Raw genomic sequence first — 19,303 nt, forward strand, 5'->3', positions numbered from 1 at the left:
TTTGCCTGGCTTACAGGGGCGAAAAGGGATAATTTGCATATTCAGTAGTGGTGCATTGTGGGTAATCACAGATGTTCATTCATAGCTGAATTATTGCAAATTTCCTTCTGTTTTAAAGAGAACCAGAGATGAAGCACCCTCTTGTATTTTACCTTATAAATCAGTATGAACATGACAGTAAACGCCTAATCTGCTCTTAGTTTCATTGTTCTCTGTTTAATCTGCCTGTTATCACCTCTGATAAGAATCCCCAACTGAGCACCCAGTCTAGCTTTGCTAGGGAAAGATTATAGCTGAGTCTGTCTTCTCTGGTGTCTTTTCATGCTCAAGCCTTCCCCCTTGTGGCTCTGCTATAATGACTCAGCTATAATTATTCCCTGCAAAGCCAGACTGAATGCTCAGTCCAGGATTCTTATCACAGCTGATAACAGACACTTTTAGCAGTGAGGATGAAACCGAGAGCATGTTAAGTGTTTTCTCTAATGTTCTTACTGATATATATGGTAAAATACACAAGGGTGCTTCGTCTCTGGTTCCCTTTAAGAAGGCAAATTCCACCAAGCATCGCTTATTAATAGGAGGGCTTTTGGGTGTCTTTTATACCCCGTTCCTAGTGGTTTAGGTCACCCTGAGCTGCTTGGTTACTCTGAAAATAAAAACATAGATTCTTTTCTTTACTACTTCTTTACTACTAATGTTCTATTAATTATCCGTACTATATACAATTCATTACATCACAAGTTTATTTTCGCTTCAGTGTCACTTTAAAAAGCACAGTTTATAAAATGTTTATCTTTGTAAATGCCAAACTTGTGAGACACCTTGGATTTTTCCAGTGACTCGGCGGGCCGCATGTTTAGTGCGTCTAGTAGCCGAGTCCTGCAGCAAGTTATGCCGATAGGGTTAAGCGAACAATAGTCAGAGCAGATTTGTATTTGCAGGGATTACCAGCAATAAGTACAGATGTTTTTTTTTTTTCATTTCTTTTCTTCCTGGGACTGTAAGATGATTAAAACTCTCCCGTTCTCGGCATAACTTCTCCCCAGCGCTCGGCGCTCTCTCCCTGCCCCCCGCACCCGTGTCAGGGGGGTCTGCGGAATGGGAGCGCGGCGGGCATGAGCCGGCCTGCCTGAGCGCAGGGAAATCACACGGCGGACCGCGAGCGATAACGTTCACCTGTCACAACAATCTGCCTCTGACTGTCACGGCCCATTTGCAGATAGCAGGGGAGATATCAAGGCATTGAAATGGGAATTCAAATGAATTTGTCTTTCCATTCACAATCTGCCGGGCCGCATTTTATTGCCTTGCTGCTTACCTGTACTGCTTTTCTTTTCTTTTCTTTTTTTTTTTTTTTTGTTAAAGCATACTTGACATGAGAGTTCTATCGAGGCTGACATTAATGTTCGGAATATTATTTTTTATTATTGTTTTAGGCAATACCAGTTGCCTGGCAGCCCTGCTGATCCTCTGCCTCTAATACTTTTAGCCATGGCCCCTGACCAAGCATGCAGCAGATCAGGTGTTTCCGACAATTACTGTCAGATCTGACAAGATTAGCTGCATGCATGTTTCTGGTGTTATTCAGACACTACTGCAACCAAGTACATCGGCAGGACTGCCAGGCAACTGGTATTGTTTAACAGGAAATAAATCTGGCAGCCTCCATATCTCACTTCAGTTGTCCTTTAAGGCAGGCACACACATCCAACCCTGAAGACATGACCATCTGTACGACAACACGTAAACACAACCTGTATTTCCACACGGCCAAAGCAACAAAACGACCAATTGATTTGCATACCGGGCACGTAAGGGGAATGACGGACTGGACGATATGGTCGCATTCAAAGCAAATAAAAGTCATTCAAACGTGGCCAACTGCATGATATCGGCACAACAGATAGTTTGTCCGATTCCATTGGTTGTATCAAGCAAACCGCCTGTTACCAGTCACTCGTCTAGTCATTTGTCACTCATAGACAAGTCAACAACAGGCTAAGTTTGGACGATAGTTGGGAGGAAAAGTTGCACATGCGCATAAGGCTTTAGGAACAGGGCCGGTTCTCTCATGAAGCAAGGTGAAACACTTGCATCAGGCACAGAGATTACAGGGACAGCATGTTTGTACTGTGTTTACACTAACCGCATGCAGTCAGAGTAGGAGGAGTGAGAGGAGAGCGAGGTGAAGATGTCATCAGTGGGGAAAAGCAGCTTGTTGTGCTGTGTGAGGATTCTGACAGTGAGTGAGGAGGGGGGAGGCAGGAGAGCATCATTGGGGAAAAGCAGCTTGTTGTGCTGTGTGAGGAGTCTGACAGTGAGTGAGGAGGGGGGAGGCAGGAGAGCAGCATTGGGGAAAAGCAGCTTGTTGTGCTGTGTGAGGAGTCTGACAGTGAGTGAGGAGGGGAGGCAGGAGAGCATCATTGGGGAAAAGCAGCTTGTTGTGCTGTGTGAGGAGTGTGACAGTGAGGGGGGAGGCAGGAGAGCATCATTGGGGAAAAGCAGCTTGTTGCGCTGTGGGAGGAGTTTTACTGAGTGAAGAGGGGGGGGGGGGGGGGAGGCAGGAGCGCAGCATTGGGGAAAAGCAGCTTGTTGTGCTGTGTGAGGAGTGTGACAGTGAGTGAGGAGGGGGGAGGCAGGAGAGCATCATTGGGGAAAAGCGGCTTGTTGTGCTGTGTGAGGAGTGTGACAGTGAGGGGGGAGGCAGGAGAGCATCATTGGGGAAAAGCAGCTTGTTGTGCTGTGTGAGGAGTGTGACAGTGAGGGGGGAGGCAGGAGAGCATCATTGGGGAAAAGCGGCTTGTTGTGCTGTGTGAGGAGTGTGACAGTGAGGGGGGAGGCAGGAGAGCATCATTGGGGAAAAGCAGCTTGTTGTGCTGTGTGAGGAGTGTGACAGTGAGGGGGGAGGCAGGAGAGCATCATTGGGGAAAAGCAGCTTGTTGTGCTGTGTGAGGAGTGTGACAGTGAGTGAGGAGGGGGGAGGCAGGAGAACATCATTGGGGAAAAGCAGCTTGTTGTGCTGTGTGAGGAGTCTGACAGTGAGGGAGGAGGCAGGAGAGCAGCATTGGGGAAAAGCAGCATGTTGTGCTGTGAGGAGTGTGACAGTGAGTGAGGAGGGGGGAGGCAGGAGAGCATCATTGGGGAAAAGCGGCTTGTTGTGCTGTGTGAGGAGTGTGACAGTGAGGGGGGAGGCAGGAGAGCATCATTGGGGAAAAGCAGCTTGTTGTGCTGTGTGAGGAGTGTGACAGTGAGGGGGGAGGCAGGAGAGCATCATTGGGGAAAAGCGGCTTGTTGTGCTGTGTGAGGAGTGTGACAGTGAGGGGGGAGGCAGGAGAGCATCATTGGGGAAAAGCAGCTTGTTGTGCTGTGTGAGGAGTGTGACAGTGAGGGGGGAGGCAGGAGAGCATCATTGGGGAAAAGTGGCTTGTTGTGCTGTGTGAGGAGTGTGACAGTGAGGGGGGAGGCAGGAGAGCATCATTGGGGAAAAGCAGCTTGTTGTGCTGTGTAAGGAGTGTGACAGTGAGGGGGGAGGCAGGAGAGCATCATTGGGGAAAAACGGCTTGCTGTGCTGTGTGAGGAGTGTGACAGTGAGGGGGGAGGCAGGAGAGCATCATTGGGGAAAAGCAGCTTGTTGTGCTGTGTGAGGAGTGTGACAGTGAGGGGGGAGGCAGAAGAGCATCATTGGGGAAAAGCAGCTTGTTGTGCTGTGTGAGGAGTCTGACAGTGAGTGAGGAGGGGGGAGGCAGGAGAGCATCATTGGGGAAAAGCAGCTTGTTGTGCTGTGTGAGGAGTCTGACAGTGAGTGAGGAGGGGGGGAGGCAGGAGTGCAGCAATGGGGAAAAGCAGCTTGTTGTGCTGTGTGAGGAGTCTGACAGTGAGTGAGGAGGGGGGAGGCAGGAGAGCATCATTGGGGAAAAGCAGCTTGTTGTGCTGTGTGAGGAGTGTGACAGTGAGGGGGGAGGCAGGAGAGCATTATTGGGGAAAAGCGGCTTGTTGTGCTGTGTGAGGAGTGTGACAGTGAGGGGGGAGGCAGGAGAGCATCATTGGGGAAAAGCAGCTTGTTGTGCTGTGTGAGGAGTGTGACAGTGAGGGGGGAGGCAGGAGAGCATCATTGGGGAAAAGCGGCTTGTTGTGCTGTGTGAGGAGTGTGACAGTGAGGGGGGAGGCAGGAGAGCATCATTGGGGAAAAGCAGCTTGTTGTGCTGTGTGAGGATTGTGACAGTGAGGGGGGAGGCAGGAGAGCATCATTGGGGAAAAGCGGCTTGTTGTGCTGTGTGAGGAGTGTGACAGTGAGGGGGGAGGCAGGAGAGCATCATTGGGGAAAAGCAGCTTGTTGTGCTGTGTGAGGAGTGTGACAGTGAGGGGGAGGCAGAAGAGCATCATTGGGGAAAAGCAGCTTGTTGTGCTGTGTGAGGAGTCTGACAGTGAGTGAGGAGGGGGGAGGCAGGAGAGCATCATTGGGGAAAAGCAGCTTGTTGTGCTGTGTGAGGAGTGTGACAGTGAGGGGGGAGGCAGGAGAGCATCATTGGGGAAAAGCAGCTTGTTGTGCTGTGTGAGGAGTGTGACAGTGAGGGGGGAGGCAGGAGAGCATTATTGGGGAAAAGCAGCTTGTTGTGCTGTGTGAGGAGTCTGACAGTGAGTGAGGAGGGGGGAGGCAGGAGAGCATCATTGGGGAAAAGCAGCTTGTTGTGCTGTGTGAGGAGTCTGACAGTGAGTAAGGAGGGAGGAGGCAGGAGAGCAGCAGTGTTTCATTTGACTTGCACAGCAGAAGGGAGGAGGTGGCACTACTGTCCTGACTGAGGAGGAATGGGGTGGCTGAGGGTGAGCAGTTTGTTGTGTGTGCTATTGTGTTGAGCTGCAGCATGTCATGTGAGAACATTAAGTGAAGCAGAGTAAATTGTCGGGTGCTGTGTGATCATTCCAAATTGGGGGGGGGGCATCCTCACAAGTTTGCCTCAGGCAGCGAAAAGTCTAGAACTGTCCCTGTTTAGGAATCTGTGCAAGCCCCCAGTATTTATGCGATTCTCTGTCTCGGACCCCCTGTGCAGCCACTGAGCCCCACAGCAGACACTCAGCCTTCTGCGGCGTCCCCAGGAGAGGCAGGATTTAATTTGGGAAGACATAACCTATGCAGTTTTAGCTTCCACTGACTCTACGCTTGACGGAAAGCTGAAATGGCATTCGCACAGAAAGCCGATCGTGGCCTATTTCTTTCCCTTCCGTATTGGAGTGCTTGTTTACCATGGGAGGAGAGGATCTGCGGCGTGCCAATGTCAAGGACTCCGCGTCCCTTTTGGCAGCACACTTACATAAAATGCAGCTAAATGAAGCAGTCATTGAAACGGGATCTTTGCCTGGACGGAGGGTGCCGTCACTGGGTCACCCCCTCTGCTGGCGGACACGCCTCCCCCTGCGCAGAACCCCCCGCGTGCGCACCAGCCCCAGACGCCGGGAAACACGCTAGCCTTCCAAATCAATGCTAATGATTGGGGTCTCTGTGGCCCCCACCAGGGTTATTTTACATGTGTAATATTCTCTTATTCCGAGAACGCCAAGACGGCTAATCGTTTTACAACGTTGAGGAAACTCTCGTGAGATTCGCAATGTGGTTAACCGTGCGACTGCCCTGGGCTTCTGTGGTTATCCCTTTGCTTGAAAATCAAAACGGATTAAATTGTAAAGCAAAAATATTATTTTATTCATTTGAAACGTTTAACCTGTAAAGCTCACCAGAATCTCTCTTCTCTATGCATCTACTCAGTAGTGTCCAAATACCACCCCACCTGCAACCTCCGCTCTACGTGTGACTTCTGCTTTCCTTCACTAGAATCACCTCCTCCCATTTGCAGGATTTCTCACGTGCCTCTCTTCTCCAGTGGAACTCCCATCAGTCACTCTCCAACCCTTGCCACCTTCAAGCACACTCTCAAAGTGCACTTTCCAGCCAAGCCTATCTAACCTAGGCCATTCCACCGTCATCCTCTATATTTACCTGTGCTGCTAAATATAATCTGATACAACAACCCTGGTTGTTGTACCTTACACCCTACTTCTTGTTTCCTCCCTATTCCTTTAGATTGTCAGCTCACAAGGGCAGATATTTTATCTTTCAACAAGAAGCCAAAATAAGTTTGTTCTGTGTAGCTTGGGAAAGGGGTTAGAATCTCCCAGGATCTTACTGCTGCCTGTGCTCCAGCTGAGGAAACCTCCCCCTCCTTCCTGTCGCTTGGGCAGCCATAGCTTAACCACCCTGGCGTTCTGATTAAATCGCCAGGGTGGCTGCGGGAGGGTTTTTTTTAAATAAAAAAAAAACTATTTCATGCAGCCAACTGAAAGTTGGCTGCATGAAAGCCCACTAGAGGGCGCTCCGGAGGCGATCTTCCGATCGCCTCCGGCGCCCAGAATAAACAAGGAAGGTCGCAATGAGCGGCCTTCCTTGTTTTGCTTATATCGTCGCCATAGCGACGAGCGGAGTGACGTCATCGACGTCAGCCGACGTCCTGACGTCAGCCGCCTCCGATCCAGCCCTTAGCGCTGGCCGGAACTTTTTGTTCCGGCTACGCTGGGCTCAGGCGGCTGGGGGGACCCTCTTTCGCCGCTGCTCGCGGCGGATCGCCGCAGAGCGGCGGCGATCAGGCAGCACACGCGGCTGGCAAAGTGCCGGCTGCGTGTGCTGCTTTTTATTTGACTAAAATCGGCCCAGCAGGGCCTGAGCGGCAGCCTCTGGCGGTGTTGGACGAGCTGAGCTCGTCCAGACTGCTCAGCAGGTTAAAGGGGAACTGAAGTAAGAGGTATACGGAGGCTGCCATATTTATTTCCTTTTAATCAATACCAGTTGCCTGGCAGCCCTGCTGGTCTATTTCTCTGCAGTAGTATCTGAATAACACCAGAAACAAGCCTGCAGCTAGTCTTGTCAGATCTGACTTTAAAGTCTGAAACACCTGATCTGCTGCATGCTTGTTCAGGGGCTATGGCTAATAGTATTAGAGGCAGAGGATCAGCAGGGCTGCCAGGCAACTGGTATTGCTTGAAAGGAAATAAACATGGCAGCCTCCATATACCTCTCTCTTCAGACTTAAAGGGAACCTAAACTGAGAAGGATATGGATGTTTCCTTTTAAACAATATCAGTTGCTTGTCAGTCCGGCTGATCTCTTTGGCTGAGTCGCACACCTGAAACAAGCATGCAGCTAATCCAGTCTGACAACTGGTATTATTTTAAAAGGAAAAATCCATATCCTTCTCAGTTTAGGTTTACATTAAACAAGAACCCGGGTGGTCCCGGAAACGGAAAGAAGGGCGACCTCGAGGTGCAGACATTTGGGTGCCACCACGGGCACCCATATATACATAGCGGCTATTGGGGGAAATGTGGGCGCATCGCATGGGGCGCATGATTAATAGCTTCAGCCTACTATTTGTTGCCACATTTTGCATTGCAGCTGACCCTGGTGCTGGCCATTTATCAAGCATCCAAATTTCCCTCCATAGCTGCGATTTATATGGAGCACTCTACAATGGATTGGTGGTGGGGGGAGGCGATTAAGGCTAGGCTTTGAGAGGGGTGCAGTTAAAGAGAAACTCCGACCAAGAATTGAACTTTATCCCAATCAGTAGCTGATACCCCCTTTTACATGAGAAATCTATTCCTTTTCACAAACAGACCATCAGGGGGCGCTGTATGACTGATATTGTGGTTAAACCCCTCCCACAAGAAACTCTGAGGACCGAGGTACTTCTGGCAGTTTCCTGTCTGTGAACCCTGTGGCATCGTGGGAAATGGCTGTTTACAGCGATTTCCAACTGCCAAAACAGTATGCAGCAGCTACATCACTTGCCAGCAGTAAAAATGTCACCATGTGATAAATGTCAGAATATAAATCAGGGATTTAAAATATTTTACAATGGGCAAACACTGACTAAATCATTTATACATAATTATTGTAAAAATGAAGCACTTTTTTTATTACATTATTTCCACTGGAGTTCCTCTAAGTTGGTTAAGTTTAGGGGTGGGGGGGGGGGGAGGGGGTAGGCTGTTACGATTAGGTGTCTAGGGGGTGGTTACGGTTAGGCATCAGTAAAGGGGAGGGTTCAGTTTGAGGATAGAGTTAAAGGGATACTGTAGGGGGGGTCGGGGGAAAATGAGCTGAACTTACCCGGGGCTTCTAATGGTCCCCCGCAGACATCCTGTGTTGGCGCAGCCACTCACCGATGCTCCGGCCCCGCCTCCAGTTCACTGCTGGAATTTCTGACTTTAAAGTCAGAAAACCACTGCGCCTGCACGCTCGTGTCCTCGGTCCCGCTGATGTCACCAGGAGTGTACTGCGCAGACACAGACCATACTGGGCCATTAAAGTCTGAAATTCCAGAAGTGAACCGGAGGCGGGGCCGGAGCATCGGTGAGTGGCTGCGCCAACACAGGATGTCTGCGGGGGACCGTTAGAAGCCCCGGGTAAGTTCAACTCCTTTTCCCCTGACCCCCCTACAGTATACCTTTAAGGGTTAGGTTTAGCTGTAGTAAAATAACGGTATGATTTACTGATCATTTACTATCGTAGCTGCACTGCGAAAGAGTAGACTATCTGTAAATTTACCGATATTCCGCTTTTTATGAGCTCCAAAATTTCCAGGCGCACTTTAACTATCCACCAAAATTTTTGTTTTTTTCTTTTTATGTTGGTTTCTGTACTTGTATGAGAGATCTAACCACTTCCTGTCTGGGGAGGAAGTCTTGAATCTACCAGATGAAGAGAAATTGGGGAAAAAAACAAACAAAACGTTTTTCCATGTAGGTGGTACTGAACCGCAGGGTGAACTGATTGATGCCCCCCCCCCCCCCCTATTCCCCTCCAAGTCATAGTACCTCATAGGGAGAAGTAATTTGGGGTCCGGCAAGGGCCAGATCCCAGAATTACCAGTGTGCAGGCCGCAGTCTATTACATTGCTGCAATAGCCATGCCAAACTAAGGAAATGCGTAGTGTGCCCCGAGAAGCCTTGCCTCGCTTTTTCCCACATTATTAAAAAAATATTTTTTGCCCCCGGAGTTAGTGGAAAAAAAAAAAAACGTACTGAATTTTCTTCCACCAGCTCTGTCTCTCTCCACTATGCAAGTGTTGCCTAAGTTTTCTGGAAACCAAAACCGCTCTTGTCACCCTGGCAGCCAATCAGGATCTCCCACTCCTTCCCTACGTACACTGGGGCGATGGATGGAGGAAAGAAAATGTGGTCATCACGAAACCAACACCTCTTCCGCGACACGACCAGCGCTGCCCACTTTCCACTCCAAGACAAAGGCAGATGCCGCGTTGTCCAGGCTGCAGTTTTGGGCGCTCGCCACGCTCAGTGTGATGCTAGAAGACCTGAATAAGAGGAACATTTGGCCTTGAGATGAAAGGGGACAATGTCCTCCAAAACCTTAGAAACAAAGAAGCCAGCACGGAAAGATCCCACCGGCGGAACACACTGCACTTTCCAGCTCATTTTCTAATAAACCGCTGACAATAGGTAATGTTTCCAGCTCTGCCAACACATGTCAATATCTAGTGGTCACGCCTAAATCCAGGAAAACCTTCAAAGAGTCCCTCCATCTCCTGCACTCAACTTACTTGTGTCCCGGCGGCAGCGTCCAACCACACCTCGTCCTGGACCGGGGTGGGCAGTCAGTCCATGCCCTCAGGGAAGACTATTATTCTTCTGTTGGGGGCTCATGACGCCGTGGCAACCGCTGAATTGGAAAACAGGAGCGTTAGTTTTTGTAAACACTTTAAAAATTAAAAATAACAACTTTAAAGAGTAACGGTCGGGCATAAAATCAAAAATCAATTCTTTATTTTTATCTGGTAAACAAGTAATACGGATGCTAAACAGGCAATCCACAAGTTAAAAACCACTTTTATTTTTCTTCTCCATAAAACCTCATTGCCCTGTTTTCCTGGCTCGTATTTGGTACATCTGCCGCACAAAGGAAGTTGCAGTGCATGCTGGGTTTTTCTTTACTTTCCTCTCAGACTTAACTAATGCAGCCTGATTGGCTGAAGCCTCTTTACCTCCTGTTTTCCCCTCCCACACCTCTGTTCCTCTCTGATTGGCCAATATTTCTCAATGCACTTTCTACTGCAGAGCTGGGTGGGAGTGTCTGAAGACTGGGAGGAGGAGGGGCATACACAGACAGAGTAAGGGAGGAAATGGTGTCCGGTTTGTCTTCAAGATAGACACAGTCAAAATGGAAAATCCTAAGAAGGATTTTCTAATTTTTTAATATAGAAAAGTCACTAAAATCAAAATGTAGACAGTGCAATATATATGTTCAGGCCCGGATTTACCTCACAGGAGCCGATAGGCACAGATGTGCTGGCACCCTAAACTCCGCCCTCCATGGACCTACAAACCCCTACCGAACCGCACCGCAAGTGTGCTGGCTTGTGCTGGCTGGCTCAGCTGCCACTTATACCTTATTTCCCTTGCACGTCTTAGGTGCCCCTTAGTATTAGATACCCAGAAGTTCCCTCAATATTAAGTAGCTAGAGGAACCTCAGTATTAAGTAGCTAGAGGCGCCCCTGACTGAAGGGAGATCTTGTCAGTGGAATGCTGAGAGCCGGCTTAGTAACCTCTCAGTTACACTCTCATCAGGACTCTGCATAGGGAAGGAGGGAGGCGCTCTGGGAGGGGAGTGAGCCCCCTTTCCATCATCAGGGGCCTGTAGGCATGTGCCTACAGTGCCTTATGGTAAATCCGGCCCTGCCTATGTTATGTAAGTAGAGGAAGTATTTACTGTATCTACTTTATATATGTGGTTATTTTTCTGAGATTGTGTGGCAGACAGCTCCTCTTTCAAGGGCGACACAATTTACTAAACTTCTCCAGATCTGAAAGACTCAGGTGGCCGATGATTGGAGGACGGAAGGGATCCAGGGAGCCTAGAAATGATTTGCGTCCAACAAAATTCTGTAGGATTAAGTGGTGGGTTATCAACCCATTACCTGGGTCATTTTAAGACATAGCAGGGTAAATCAATAAGCAGATCAGGTGGTGCCACCAACGTGATGAGAACTAGGAATGGTCATTACACCACTTCAGGACCACGCATATGAAAATCTATGTCCTGTCTAGGGATGCTAGTTCCTGACACATTATAGATTTTTACTCCGGCATTCTTGTGTACTTTCACAGCTGGCACCCTCTGGAATGAATGAGGAGCGATTTTCGATTGGCTCCTGATCACCTGATCACTAGGATCGCAGAATTATTACTTTTTTGGTCTTAAAATCCTATTTTCCACCTCTATTTAGTGCCCCTGCAGTGCACCTAAAAAAAAAAAATTAAAAAAAATCTACATCATTTTGACATCTCTGCATACAAAACATGTGGATCAGTCTGTTTCTGAACGTTTTACTGCTGCAATTTGAGATATTTACATATTGAAAAATGCAGAAAATTTCTATTTTTTTAGACATATTATCTCTTGAAAACACAAGCAAATAGTTACTATAGCTAAATGATATCAAAAGAAAGCCCTATTTGTCCTGAAATAAACAAGATTTAATATGGATGGGTAGACTAAAAATCAGGGCTGTGGAGTCGGTACAAAAATCCACCGACTCCAACACCTCAGTTGAGGATTCCACCGACTCAGACTCCTCTAATTTGCATATTACAATCTTGTTGATTGAACGTATGTAACATGAAATTCGTCTCTTAACTGCCAACGCTTAGGAATTTTACAAGACAACTGAAGTGAGAAGGATATGTAGACTACTATATTTATTCCCTTTAGACTAAAACTAGTCCTTGGTAAGAGTACTTGTAAAAGGTACAAACCGGAACAAAGAACATCTATCAGGCCCTAGGCAATGTAAGTGTGGGTACATGTAAGAATGATGTGCAGGTACTCTGCAGGAGAATGAGGAGATTCTTCCTCTATTACACATTCTTCATGCACAATCTGAACCAGGTTTATGGGTGATAGACAACACCTCTATGTTCAATGTGCACAACATTCTCAGTGGATTCCCTGCAGCTCTATGGGGAGTGCATATGTAGAGTATAGTACTACTGTGTAACAAAGTAAACCTGAGACAGATGAAATTAGTTTTATACAGACCTGGGGCTTCCTCCAGCCCAATTTAGGCTAATCAGTCCCTCGCTGTCCTCCTCCGCCACCTGGATCTTCTGCTATGAGTCCCAGTCTGGCGTAGTGCGCATGCACACACTTTGCTGCCGGGAGTGTACTACACCTGCACAGCACTATTGCGCAGGTGCATAACGCTCCTGGCTGTGGTAGCGGCATGTGGCCGGACTGCGCTGACTGGCTGAATTACCGGGACTGATAGCAGAAGATCCAGGTGGCGGAGAAGGACAACAAGGGACTGATTGGCCTGAAGGGGGCTGGAGGAAGCCCCAGGTATGTATAAAACCTTTCTTTTCATTCGTCTCAGGTACCCTTTAATTTGTAGTCACCAAACCAAATTTTAACAACATATCAAATTATTTGATTTCATGAGCAAAGAGAGTGCATACATTTGCATAAATCAGCATCAATGCAGAATTATTTCCATCTCATTGACCATCTCTATTAGTGACACGGCTACACACCAGGCTTTATTCTTACAGCATAGATGTTATTTAGTATATATAAGAGATTCCTGTGTACACATCATATATACAGTCACAATCAGATGTGTATATCTGACTTTAAAAATACGGGGACTGCTTTATTGAAGCCGCACAAGTAACTAATTTTGATTGGTTTATTTCATTTTTGTGGACTAAGCACAGCTATTATTGTATGTATAACTTATTTATGATGACTATTATCTGAGAAATAGAACATTTTATCATATTTTCTATTTTAATTACAGTTTAAATTCATCAGGAGTCGGAGTCGGTGCATTTTTTCCCGACGCAGACTCCAGGCACCCAAAATTACTCCGACTCCGACTCCACAGCCCTGCTAAAAATTGCCCAAAATCTATCAACTTAAATGGACCCTGAGCAGTAGAAATAAATGAAATCGGTACTTACCTGGGGCTTCCTCCAGCCCACCGTAGGCAGCCTTTTTCAAGTGCGGCCTTTTTCAAGTGCTTACAGGACCTGAGTGGCACTAAGGTTCTGCAAGCACTTGAAAAAAGCCGCACTGGTCGAAACGTTGTGCTCTACACTGTGATATTTGCAATAAATTGGCCAACTGGCCTAAAATCCAGGTCGAGACCCGGCCTTTTTTATTTTTGTATTGAAGTTACCCTTAGGTGGATAAGGGCGGTGACTGGCTGACTCCCTGGTAACTTAAAATTTGGGTTGTAGTGCTGAGCTATCTCTCATCACATCTGACACTAACCCAGCGGCTGAAGTCAGAGGGCCCGTTTTCACTTGTGCGGTGGGAATCGCCGCGGTAAAAATTTGCATGCGCAGTTTTTTTAGCCAGGTGCTCCACCCGGCTAGATTTGGTGACCACCCAACTGTCGTCGGCTCACCTCCTCACATTTTCATCTCAACCCATTCGGCTACTATTTCATGCCACCCGGCTGGAAAAAAATTCTGGGGAGAACACTGATGCGGATGCAAACTTCGCATGTGGTCGTATGCAAATTTTCATGCGAATTCGCATACGATTTCGCATGGATGACGATGTATGCGAATTTAACCATGGCAGTGCCTGTGTGCTTTTCCATTGATTCATGTGGAATCGTATGGGAATTCGCATGAAAATTTGCATACCAATGCCGCATGCGAAATTCCCTATTAAAAACATTGTATGCGATTTGCATAGCGGTATGCGAATTCTGATGGCTCTGCCGTGCAGATTTTTTCTGCACGAAAAACGCAAAGGAATCCTGACAAGTGGAAACAGTCCCATCCACTTGTATTGGCTATGCGAATTCGCATGCGGCAAACGCATGCAGATTCTTTCTAGTGGAGACGGGCCCTGAGGGAAGAGGGCGAGAGCTGCAGTGGAGTTTGGCAATTACATGATTCAGCCCACAAAACATCGTGTACACATGCTAGATGTTTCTCAGCTTGGTGACTGGTTTGGGGCAGCTCTACTTAGAATCTAGTGTGTGTACAGCACTCATACTCCATTTATCCCCCCCTCCCCCCATAGCGATAAAGGCTGAAGGCTAGCAACATGTCTGTACAGAACTCGTTCCAGAAAAGTCCCCCTAGGCATCGAGTCCAGATCCGGGCTGATGCTCCCGGTACGTGTTTGAGGCTTTAACTACATATTTAAAGAAAGGGGTTACACCGCCTCATAGCAACTGAGTGATTGAATTTGTACTTCAATACATAAGTCCGGGGGCCCTTTACAAGAGCATGTGGCCCTGTGGGCGGAGTCAGACCACAATCTGTTGCGATTAGATCTGTGTGTCGGGGGCTAAGAACGAGCAGCAGGTGACTCAGTGCTGGGCGGAGGTGACCCCGTCATTTATACTGGAGACTTTCTCTCCTTTCCTAGAAACATGATTGGAATGAAGCCACCCATGCTGACCTCCGACCTCCCAGAAATGGGATTTGTTTCTTAACGGAAAACCTCATCACACAGCCCCTGCCTGAGACCGAGGAACCGGGCTTCCTGACAGCTTGTGCTTAGATCCACATTTATTCTATTTATAAAGCGCCAACGTATTATGCAGCGCTGGACATTAGTTTAGGTTACAGACAATATTTAGGGGTGACATACAGCAATATGACAATACAGGAATACATGTAAACCAGATCACGCAGCACAGTATGAGTACAAGGTAATGCTTAGTCACTGGAGGGGAGCATGGAGATTAGGCAAGCTGAGTTCACTCAGATCCATAGGATGGGTGTACGGTAATGGAGGTGCATGATCAGGTAGGAAACACAAGGAAGACCCTGCCCAAAGGCTTACAATCTAGAGGGAGAGGAAGGGACACAAAAGGTAGGGGACCAGAGTTCAGCTGCGGGTTTAGAGCACTAGTGAGGGGGGTGGGGGGTAGGTCAGAGTGAAAAGGTGAGTTTTGAGGGCCTTTTTAACTATGTTGGAGGAGGAGGAAACCCTAATGGGGGGGGGGGGGGAGGTAGGGAGTTCCATAGTGTTGGAGCAGCTCTTGAGAAGTCCTGGAGGCGTGCATGAGACTGGGTGATGCGGGGGGCGGTCAGGCGCAGTTCATTGGAGGAGCAGAGTGAGTGGCTAGGTGTGTATCTCTGGCTCAGATTGGAATGTGTGCTGAACTCTGCTACCTCCAGTATGTACAGTATAAGCTGTTACTCTGTGCCTGTATTGATAGTAAACTAGTTGCAGTGTGTGCTGATCTCTGCTACCTCCAGTATGTACAGTATAGGATGTAATGCTGGGAATACACGGGTCGATTTTGCCGCTCAATTTCACGCCCGATTGTTTTCCACGCTAGATTATGCGGGTAATTCTCTTATCTTCTATTCGTTTTTCTTATCTTTTCCCATTGTTCCGTATGCAAAATCGAGCGCGGAATCGATCGGGCGGGAGATCGGAAATGATCAATCGAGCCGTATATTGCCAGCATTACTCTGTGCCGGTCTTTTAATGAAGATAGAGATCACCTATATATGAAAATGTATAAACTATACCTTCAGTAAGGAAAGTTTAAAATACAGTGGGTCACTAGTAGGGGTGATTGTCACTACCTTGCCTATGGGGGACTGCTCTCTGCACCCCAAGGAGAATGGCCAGACTGCTTGCAGCTGACAAAAAGCACCATGATGGTGAGAGGTGAATGGCCAGACTGCTTGCAGCTAACAAAAAGCACCATGATGGTGAGAGGTGAATGGCCAGACTGCTTGCAGCTGACAGAAAGCACCATGATGGTGAGAGGAGAATGGCCAGACTGCTTGCAGCTGACAAAAAGCACCATGATAGTGAGAGTAGAATGGCCAGACTGCTTGCAGCTGACAGAAAGCACCATGATGGTGAGAGGATAATGGCCAGACTGCTTGCAGCTAACAAAAAGCACCATGATAGTGAGAGTAGAATGGCCAGACAGCTTGCAGCTGACAGAAAGCACAATGATGGTGAGAGGAGAATGGCCAGACTGCTTGCAGCTAACAAAAAGCACCATGATAGTGAGAGTAGAATGGCCAGACAGCTTGCAGCTGACAGAAAGCACAATGATGGTGAGAGGAGAATGGCCAGACTGCTTGCAGCTGACAAAAAGCACCATGATGGTGAGAGGAGAATGGCCAGACTGCTTGCAGCTAACAAAAAGCACCATGATAGTGAGAGGAGAATGGCCAGACTGCTTGCAGCTGACAGAAAGCACCATGATGGTGAAAGGAGAATGGCCAGACTGCTTGCAGCTGACAGAAAGCACCATGATGGTGAGAGGAGAATCGCCAGACTGCTTGCAGCTGACATAAAGCACCATGATGGTGAGAGGAGAATGGCCAGACTGCTTGCAGCTGACAGAAAGCACCATGATGGTGAGAGGAGAATGGACAGACTGCTTGCAGCTGACAGAAATCACCATGATGGTGAGAGGAGAATGGCCAGACTGCTTGCAGCTGACAGAAAGCACCATGATGGTGAGAGGAGAATGGCCAGACTGCTTGCAGCTGACAGAAAGCACCATGATGGTGAAAGGAGAATGGCCAGACTGCTTGCAGCTGACAGAAAGCACCATGATGGTGAGAGGAGAATGGCCAGACTGCTTGCAGCTGACAAAAAGCACCATGATGGTGAGAGGATAATGGCCAGACTGCTTGCAGCTAACAAAAAGCACCATGATAGTGAGAGTAGAATGGCCAGACAGCTTGCAGCTGACAGAAAGCACAATGATGGTGAGAGGAGAATGGCCAGACTGCTTGCAGCTAACAAAAAGCACCATGATAGTGAGAGTAGAATGGCCAGACTGCTTGCAGCTGACAGAAAGCACCATGATGGTGAGAGGATAATGGCCAGACTGCTTGCAGCTAACAAAAAGCACCATGATAGTGAGAGTAGAATGGCCAGACAGCTTGCAGCTGACAGAAAGCACAATGATGGTGAGAGGAGAATGGCCAGACTGCTTGCAGCTGACAAAAAGCACCATGATGGTGAGAGGATAATGGCCAGACTGCTTGCAGCTAACAAAAAGCACCATGATAGTGAGAGTAGAATGGCCAGACAGCTTGCAGCTGACAAAAAGCACCATGATGGTGAGAGGAGAATGGCCAGACTGCTTGCAGCTAACAAAAAGCACCATGATAGTGAGAGGAGAATGGCCAGACTGCTTGCAGCTGACAGAAAGCACCATGATGGTGAAAGGAGAATGGCCAGACTGCTTGCAGCTGACAGAAAGCACCATGATGGTGAGAGGAGAATCGCCAGACTGCTTGCAGCTGACATAAAGCACCATGATGGTGAGAGGAGAATGGCCAGACTGCTTGCAGCTGACAGAAAGCACCATGATGGTGAGAGGAGAATGGACAGACTGCTTGCAGCTGACAGAAATCACCATGATGGTGAGAGGAGAATGGCCAGACTGCTTGCAGCTGACAGAAAGCACCATGATGGTGAGAGGAGAATGGCCAGACTGCTTGCAGCTGACAGAAAGCACCATGATGGTGAAAGGAGAATGGCCAGACTGCTTGCAGCTGACAGAAAGCACCATGATGGTGAGAGGAGAATGGCCAGACTGCTTGCAGCTGACAAAAAGCACCATGATGGTGAGAGGAGAATGGCCAGACTGCTTGCAGCTGACAAAAAGCACCATGATGGTGAGAGGAGAATGGCCAGACTGCTTGCAGCTAACAAAAAGCACCATGATAGTGAGAGGAGATTGGCCAGACTGCTTGCAGCTGACAGAAAGCACCATGATGGTGAGAGGAGAATGGCCAGACTGCTTGCAGCTGACAGAAAGCACCATGATGGTGAGAGGAGAATGGCCAGACTGCTTGCAGCTGACAGAAAGCACCATGATGGTGAGAGGAGAATGGCCAGACTGCTTGCAGCTGACAGAAAGCACCATGATGGTGAGAGGAGAATGGACAGACTGCTTGCAGCTGACAAAAAGGCTGCAGTAACTCCTATAACCTTTCTGTGCTCACCACAGCTGTACAGAGAAGAACCTCAGAGTGTTCCTAATGAAATGCAAGTGTGTTGTTATATACCTCAGCATAGTTCTTTCTGTTATGTAGTCTGCTACTTAGATATGCAGTACATAAGTACTGAGGAAATGGTGAATTCTAAGCATACAGTATTACCAGTAATTTTCTTATGAGGGGCACAGAAATAAACTACTACAGAGGCGTATCTAGAGGGGTACAGACATGGCTCTTGCCATGGGCGCCACAGCACCATCCCTGCCCCTGTGCTGCACCGCCATGCCTGCCCCCATGCCTCCCCATCATTCAGACCTCATACCAGATTAATTATGTCATCTGGGGAACATGGCTACTTAACTTATGTATGCAGGGCGCACTTTGCTCAGTGTTAGAAGAAAATAGGACAGAGAGGGAATAAGAAGAGCGTTCCAAAGAAGTAACTTCAGCAATACCCCAAGCCAAAAAACACAGGCAGCCATAACACATGTACGCGAGAAAGGATGCTGTTTTCAGAGTGGAAGGGGGCTCTGTTGGAGGGGGGGGGGGGGGGTGCACAATTTCAGTGTTTGCCACAGGCTCTATATTACCCAGATACGCCCCTGAACTACTATCAGGTCATCTGACAGCTGCCCATATGCTGCTTGGTTTTTAATATCATATTTGTATTAATGTTTTTAAATTACTTCAACGATGGATCTAAAGGAATTTGCCATCTGTTTTATCAGGGGGGTTTTAATGAATTTTCTACATCTTCAAGCGAGATTTGTCAATCGAAAGTAAAAAAAAAAAAAAAAAAAAATTTCGAGGATCATTTTAATCCCAGGCATGACTTGGTTGTATGGTGCATGGTCCGGAAGTCTGTATTGAATGGGCTGGACCAGGGGTGCTCATTAGGTAGATCGCGAACTACCGGTAGATCGCGAAGGGCTTCATGGTAGATCCCAACCCCACTACATTTTCCATTCTGTAAATGCAAGTGTGCTCCTAAAGTTGTACATAGGCAGATCATTTTGACTTGCTCATTTTTTAAAGTAGCTCACAAGCCGAAAAAGTGTGGGCCCCCCTGGGCTGGACCATATATCTGTGCAGATGACAGATCAGGTATCGGCGATGTAGTAAATACGGGATTTCGCCTTTTGCGTCTTACGGAAGGAGGCGGCGTTGGTTTTCCCTTCGCTCTTGAGTGACCTCGGAGTTATTAGGTGGAATATCTGAGATATGGAAAATCACAAGCACTGATCATTCTGGAATGCAGAAATGCCAAATGCATTAAGTGACAGC

General features: G+C 47.9%; 1 long non-coding RNA gene across 1 annotated transcript in view; it reads right to left on the reverse strand.

The window, feature by feature from the left end:
- The window catches only part of LOC137542556 (uncharacterized), a 208,305-nt gene that overhangs the window by 25,253 nt on the left and 163,749 nt on the right, over positions 1–19,303 (reverse strand). The window contains exon 2 of the long non-coding RNA XR_011025451.1: positions 9,609–9,727. This is a non-coding gene — a long non-coding RNA (uncharacterized lncRNA). The remainder of the gene's footprint in view (positions 1–9,608; positions 9,728–19,303) is intronic.

The sequence above is a fragment of the Hyperolius riggenbachi genome, chromosome 12 (genome assembly GCF_040937935.1).
Source record: "Hyperolius riggenbachi isolate aHypRig1 chromosome 12, aHypRig1.pri, whole genome shotgun sequence".
Lineage (NCBI taxonomy): Eukaryota > Metazoa > Chordata > Amphibia > Anura > Hyperoliidae > Hyperolius > Hyperolius riggenbachi.